At 45.4% G+C, this 6,324-nt stretch overlaps 1 long non-coding RNA gene across 1 annotated transcript; it reads right to left on the bottom strand.

Annotated features, from left to right (window-relative positions):
• Positions 1 to 5,039: 5,039 nt before the first annotated feature.
• Positions 5,040 to 5,548, bottom strand: LOC102025323. The gene is made up of 2 exons (XR_262875.1): positions 5,339 to 5,548; positions 5,040 to 5,252 (listed from the first exon to the last, which is right to left on the bottom strand). It is a non-coding gene; the product is annotated as an uncharacterized LOC102025323 (long non-coding RNA).
• Between the last annotated feature and the right edge of the window lie 776 nt (positions 5,549 to 6,324).

The raw sequence follows: 6,324 nt of genomic DNA, 5'->3' as shown, positions 1-6,324 counted from the left end.
CCTGGATTGGGTCACTGTAGTCCTGCCTGGATTGGGTTATTATAGTTTCCCATTGACCTTAGTCACAGTGTGTGGTAATACTAAGAGAACCCCCAAGGTCTCCTGTGTACCGTACACTCTACTGCCACTGGGGGGGGGGCAGTCCGGTGCCTGCTTCGCAGTCCAGATGGGTCATCCCAGCCAACAGAGCAACTCCTGCCAGTCATGAGGAACGCAAGTGGCCAGGTGCAGCCCTCACCAGAGTTCAGTGGAGCACTGTTTTGTCTCCCGGTGAGCTCAGTCTTCCTTGTGGAGCCCAGAGCATTCAGCCAGGAGAGGACATGGCTGTGGGAAAAGGCAGCGAGGCTGGGCAGGTGGCCAGGGGGGGATGGGGAGTGGTACCTCCCCAAGTCCACCCCAAGATTTCTGGACCTCTGAATTCTAGCAGTGGGAAAAACGGTACCATATCCTGGACCCTAATTCAGAGCACATACAGCCTTCGGAGAACCTTGCCCCAGCGCCGTGTGGTACTGCCACCAGCCCGAGTCATCACTGAGTCTTAGGAGACCGCTCCACTGTCCTGCCAAACTAGCAGCTTCAGTACGGCAGAGAGCGCGAGGGTCAGTGAGTCCCGTGAGCACGAGCCCAGTGCGGCACTCTTTCCTGGGAAGTGAGTTTCCGGATCGGAAGCAGTGCTGCCTGGTGTAACATAGTGGGTGAGGTATTCTCTGCATCCATGTTTGGTCGTTCTGGAAGAAGAACTGTATGTGGAGCAGTCAAATCTGCCTCCAGAATAAATATCTACTCTAGTGAGAAAAAATTATATGCTTTCCATGATGGACAAGGTCCAGTACAGTGAACCTGCCACCAGCTAATTGCCTGAGCACCCAGGCCATGTGCCATAGTGAGGTCTCCATGTGGGTGTATGCCCCTGGCAGCCAGGTTGGCCTTGGAGAGAGGAAAGTCCATGCTGCTGGGCCACACGTAACATCCACCGTGTCACCACAGCCACTTAGTTCATGAGCCTGTTGGACGGCGACAGGGGCGGCCAGGTAAAGAGGGTGCCTGCCACCCACCGACAGGGTCATGCTCTCTGCTTGTTTAGTGAGGTCGTCCTTCGGTGAGCGTTTGCAGGGGACACAAACGACTTCACGTCCTTCACCCATTCGGAATGGTGTAGTCACACATCTCTTTCACAAATTTCTTCAACACTAATTTTCCAGTCACATTCCTTGCATGTGTCTGACCGTCCTGCCAAGCTGGGACAGAGTCAGATGCCCCATTATTTCTCCTTCTAAGCAAAGAGGACAGTCGAGTGCACCGCCCAACATTCTCCCAAGAGGGAGGGCTTCGCTTTTCCGCTGTCCTCCGGGGATGTGCCAGGCAGGGGCTGCGGCGCTGTGGCCATCTATCTTCCGGCAGCGAGCACCTATTGTGGAACCCACGTGTGCACCAGGCCCATACCTTCTCTTCCCCTGCCGCCTGAATGTATGGCATTCCTCACTAGAGAAAGAAGCGTACGGTGAAAGTGGTAAAGCTAAGTATATGGGTCCCATCCTTGGTGGATCAGGTAACATCTAGTTCATGACGGGCAGCTCACATGGCCTGGGCCTTGGTGCCCCATGGTCATGCTCTCAGTTGCTACTAGGGACCAGTAGGAGTTCAAGGCCTCTCTTTCTGCAGAGGATGCCAGGGCCTTGCTCCAAAATCCTGAGGTCCATTCAGTGATGGGCCCTGCCAAAGGCTGCAGGTAGCATCTGCATGAGCAGGTAGCACCTGTGGATGCTGCCAGACCATTGGATCTGCTGCATCCTATGGCCCAAATGGCGGAAAAATTTATAGCAGCAAGGATCCGACACAGAGCCTTCTCTTGTGGGACCCACTCAAAACTAGCAGCTTCTAGTGTCATATGTTGGGTGGGATGGAGTAATATAACCTATGCCCCAGAGCCTTGGAAATTTCACCAATTTTGAATTTCAGTGAGATTTATTTCCAACCCTCTAATGCATGCATGTCTTACCAATGTGTCTGGAGTAGTGGATGCCTCTTGACTGCTAGATCCAAGCAGCACCCTACCATTCAGGTAACTAACCATACCTTATATCTTGTAGAAAGGAAAGCAATGATGATTCTTTAGGACACGAGGATGACATAGGGGTGAAGACTTGAGGCAGGACAGAGAAAGTGCATGGCTGGCCTTATCAGCTCAAAGCAGACTGTTTCTCATGGCTTTCAATAATGCATGGGAAAAAGCCCTTGCCAAATCAGTAGCTCCATACCAGGGGGTGTGTTAATCTACCACATGTGGTACAGCAGCTGCCGCTGGAGACAGCGTTCACTGAGGCTTATGATAACCCACAATTATTCTGCAAGATTCATCTGCTTTCTGCACAAATAGGAAAGTTGAATGGGGCTATGTTGAGAATCACATTTCACTTAGTTTTTTAGCTCTTTGATGGTGACATTCATCTCTGCATTCCATGCAGGAATGTGCTAATGCTCTCCTTTTACCATTTCCCCAGGTAGAAGGGGCTGTAGCGGCTTCCATTGGCTGCTACCCACCATAAGAGCTCCCATTCACAGATCAGCAAACTGGTTCACGGGTCTGTCCAGCTGTGGAGCATGTGTCTTTTATTATGTATTCTGGAACTGAGGAGGTAACCACGAATGAATGTAAGGCACACCGGACATGCTGTGAATTGTACCTGAGCTAAAACTCCACTGATCACTGACTGGCGTCAGCCTCTCCTCCGGCTGGTGGGCCACAGTGACATTTTGGATCTCTGGGAATTAGCTGCAGGTCAGAACAAGTATCCTACAGGCCCTGTCAGCTCTGATTCTCTTCTTCTCTCCCCTGTATGCAAACCCTGGGAAAGACTGAACACCTTGGTGGGGGAGGCTGGGAGAAAGATTGATGCCATAAAATTTCAGTATTGTAGTAGAGTCTTTCCACAAAAGGACAGGTCTCCCCTCTGCTCAGAGTTTCTGGGTCTATACATGGATCTAGTCTGAGAGTTAGCTGAAGGATGCAAGATTTGTCCTATGAAATATTGACTTAATACTAAAAAATCAACTGACACAAGTCACCATATTAAAATTATAAAAAGTAAAGAACATGTAACCCTTTCAGTGGAATAAAAGAATGTTATTAAAATCCAAACATCTGTTTGTGATTTGCAATAAAAAACAGCAAATCAGGAGCAGAAATGAACTTAATGATCAAACGATGAATATTTCCTCCCTAGAATTATGAACAAAGCATATATATTTGCTGTAACAATTTTTACTTAACAGTGTTCTAGATATTATAGATACTATAACAAGGTAGTAAAAAGACATGACTTGAATCCAGACTGAAAAGGAAAAAATGAAACTTTTTTATAGATATGATACATGTGACTGTTTATGTAAAGATATGCAATGGACTCTGCAAAAAATAATGCTAGAACTGACAGAACAATGTCAGGAAGGTTGCAGGAAGCAAGATTAATATACATGTTTTAATATATTTCTCTATTATAACAGCATACAGTAGGGAATGAATTAGTAGAACAATACTTTTAAAAATAGCATAAAAGTATAAAATATTTAGAGGTAAATGCTCTCTAAAATGTGTAGAGATCTGAACACTGAAAACTATAAGATGTATCTCAGGAAAAATTAAGGAAGAAATAAAGAAAGAAACTATGATCAAGGCTCAGAAGACTAATATTGTGAAGATGCTAACTTTCCCCTAATTTATCTTTAGATTTAAGGGCATCACAGTAACAATTCCAGTAGAATTTCCTGTAGAAACTGACAATTAGAAAATTGATATGAAAGCTCTTATGAGCCTGGTATAATCAAGATAGCTTTGAAAATAAAGAATGAAGTTGAAAAGCTAACATTAGATTATTTATAGACCTATAGTAAAGCATAATTATTAAGACTTTATGGTTAATATACTGCATGATAATACTGTGCTAGTATACATCTAGACAAAAGAAATAAATTTACATGTATGTACACTACTAATTTTCATCAAAAGGGCAATTTGATAGAGAAAGGATACACTATTCAGCAAATAATTCTAGAATAAGGGTATATCCAAATTAAAAAAGACTGAATTTGACTCTAATTTATACAGTATATGAAATTTAATTCAAAAAAGCGACTAGAACTAAGATTATAAAACTCTTAGAAGAAAACATAGAAGAGAGTCTTCATGACTTTGGGTTAAGTAAAAATTTCCTTGGTATCCAAAATCCACAGTTCATCAAAGAAAAAACTATATATCATCTCAGAACACATTAGTAGGAAAAAAACTAATTAATATGTAGGCAAAAGATTTGAGGAAACATTTCACAAATGAAGATACATGGGTTAAAAATAAACAATGAAAGCCAAGCGTGGTGGTGTATGCCTGTAATCCCAGCATTCGGGAGGCTGAGGCAGGAGGATCATTGCGAGTTCAAGATGAGCCTGGGCTACAAAGTGAGCTCACGGCCAGCCTGAACTGCACAGTGAGACCTTGTCTCAAAAAGACAGATAAATAAATAAAAATAAACAAACAATGAAAAGATGCTCAACATGGCTGTTATCCACTGGGGAAATGCAGATTTAAGATCTAGTGAAATGCCACTCTACAGCAGTTGACATAATCGAGACTTACTGTACTCAGTGTGACCAACCTGAGTAAAATGGAACTTTCCTGCCCTTCTTGTGAAGCTATAAAATAGCGCTCACTTCAGACAGTTTGGAAGTTACTTAAATGGGAAGCACACACCTGCCGTGTGACATCAATCCCACAGCGAGCTATTTACACGAGGGAGATGAAATCACATGTCTACACCAAGGCTTTGAGAACAGAGCTTTTAAGCAGTCTTATTGGTCATAGCCCCAAACTGGACACAATCTGAGCATACAGCAGGTAAATGGAAACACTAGTTATAGTGCATGAATGCAACGGGGTATTACTCATCAATTGAAAAGAACCAACTGCTTACAGTCTATGCAACAACGCTGAGGAATCTCAGAATGTGACACAGATCAAAGGAAGCCAGGCCAGAAAAGAGAGCACATAACAGATGATTCCATTTATATAAAACTCCAGGACATGCAAATTACCCTGAAGCGGCAGGAGGAGTGAGCTGTTGCCTGGATACAGCAGGTGGAGGAGGAATTGCTGGTGAGGAGCAGAGAGGAGCCGTGAAGAAGAGGGAGCGGCGGGTCATCACCGTGACGCTGCGATGGGTCCACGGATGTGTATGTGCTGACGTTTACCCGTGTGTGCACTGGAAAGGCACGCGGTTTACTGCATGTCAGTTAGATTGTTTTCACACTGTGGACGAAAGCAATCACAGTCACAAGCCAAATGTACCTCACGCGGTCGGTTTCCATCTTGGAGTGCGGAACTCTGGAGACAAACACATCCCACTCTAGTGGTCACTGTCCCTCCTGCTCTGAATCCATTTGTCACCCCGGCACTGAGCGTGTCCTGGAAGCTGGGCCTAAAAACCCCTCTCTCCATCCCTGCTGTGCTCCCACCGTGCTCTGGGACATTCTTGAGCAATGATCCCCTAGAAGGGGCTGAGCGCCAGCTAAATATAAAGATAGAAAGCCCAGCTGTTACCCAGGAAGGAGAAAGAGGGGCCTTCTCAGAGTTCAGACAGCCCTTGTGGTCCTCACACACCCTGTGAACCGCAAGTTTCCGTTCCCTCTTTGTCTCAGCTGGCTCCGAGCTCAGGCTTCCTCTGATTTTCCACAGACGCTTTGTTTAGTATTCGTCATGACATTCTCGTCCTGCTGTTTACGAAGAGCAGACTGATCTAGGGGTGGCGGCCAGGTGGGTGGCTTGGTAGGCCTGTGCCAGCCTCCACAGACAGAAGGCCAGCACCTAATCCTTGTGCTGCACACAAAACGCTGTGTGAAAGAAGAGGCATCCTACCCTGCAGGGAGTAGCAATCGCTTTTGTTTTGTTTTGTTTGTTTTATTTTGTTTTGTTTTGTTTGTTTGTGGTACTGAGGATTGAAGCCCGAGCCTTCACACTGAGCTACATCTCCAGCTTTTCTTTTATTTTTTATTTTCAGACAAGTTCTCAGTAAGTCACTAAATTGCCCAGGCTAAGCTAAAAATTTTGATCCTCCTGTCTCAGCCTCTCAGAGTGCTAGGGCCATGGGCATGTGCAACCATAGCTGGTTGGAAGCAGCTCTCTTTCTGCGTTAGTTAGATGCTGGGATTTTGTGCCAGTTTCAAATCTTGATAGGCTTGAACTTAAAGGAAAGACGAGAACAAGCTCTGGACACCTAGAGTGATATGCACGGAGCCACCTTGGTGGGTTCAGATTGGTGACACCCAGATCACCAC

Source organism: Chinchilla lanigera, unplaced genomic scaffold (assembly GCF_000276665.1).
Source record: "Chinchilla lanigera isolate Chin_1 unplaced genomic scaffold, ChiLan1.0 scaffold00055, whole genome shotgun sequence".
Taxonomy (NCBI): domain Eukaryota; kingdom Metazoa; phylum Chordata; class Mammalia; order Rodentia; family Chinchillidae; genus Chinchilla; species Chinchilla lanigera.
The sequence above is the reverse complement of the archived record's forward strand: the minus strand, read 5'-3'. Positions and strand labels throughout refer to the sequence as shown.